This window comes from Chrysochloris asiatica, unplaced genomic scaffold (assembly GCF_000296735.1).
Source record: "Chrysochloris asiatica unplaced genomic scaffold, ChrAsi1.0 scaffold00151, whole genome shotgun sequence".
NCBI classification, from domain to species: domain Eukaryota; kingdom Metazoa; phylum Chordata; class Mammalia; order Afrosoricida; family Chrysochloridae; genus Chrysochloris; species Chrysochloris asiatica.
The window spans coordinates 1,379,658-1,380,507 of NW_006408669.1; the positions used below are offsets into that span (position 1 = coordinate 1,379,658).

The 850-nt window shown below is 33.4% G+C and overlaps 1 pseudogene; it reads left to right on the top strand.

Moving 5' to 3' along the window:
* Positions 1–601, top strand: part of LOC102831024 — a 2,202-nt pseudogene extending 1,601 nt beyond the window's left edge.
* The last annotated feature ends 249 nt before the right edge of the window (positions 602–850 follow it).

Here is an 850-nt window from a genome sequence, read left to right on the forward strand (position 1 = left end):
ACAAAACAGATTAAAGTCAAAGGATGGAAAAAGATATACCAAGCTAATTGAAATAAAAAATGAACATGAGTGACAGTACTAATCTCTGATAAAAATAAACTTTAAGGCAAAAACCAGTATAACAGATACAGATGGACATTATCTCATGATTAAAGGGACAATTGAACAAGAAGACATAACCATAATAAATATCTATGCTCCCAATGAAAGAGCTCCAAGATATATAAAACAAACTCTAATAGATTTGAAGAAACAGAAGAACCTACAATAATAGCTGGTGATTTTAATACACTGCTTTCAAAAATCGATAGAACAACCCAGAAAGAAACTTGACAAAGACACAAAAGAACTAAACAACACAATCAGCCAACTGGGCCTCATAGATGTGTACAGAGCATTCAACCCAACAACTGCACAATACACATTCTTTTCCAGTGCACATGGAACATTCTCCAGAATAGACCATGTGTTAGGCCACAAAACAAAACTCCATAAATTTACAAATATAAAAATACTACAAAACATCTTCTCAGACCACAATGCTCTCAAATTAGAAATCAACAATAGGAAGACCAAAGAAGTCAAGTCAAATACATGGAAACGGAATAACACCCTGCTGAAAAGTGACTAGGTAGTAGAATAAATTAAATGTGAATTCACAAAGTTTCTAGAAACAAATGAGAACAAAAACACAACACACCAAAATCTTTGGGACAGGGTGAAAGCAAGTGCTGAGAGGACAATTTATTGTAATAAATGCACACATCCAAAAAGAAGAAAGAACCAAAATTAACACATTAACACAGAATCTACAACAATTAGAAAGAAACCAACAGAGGGAACTACAGCC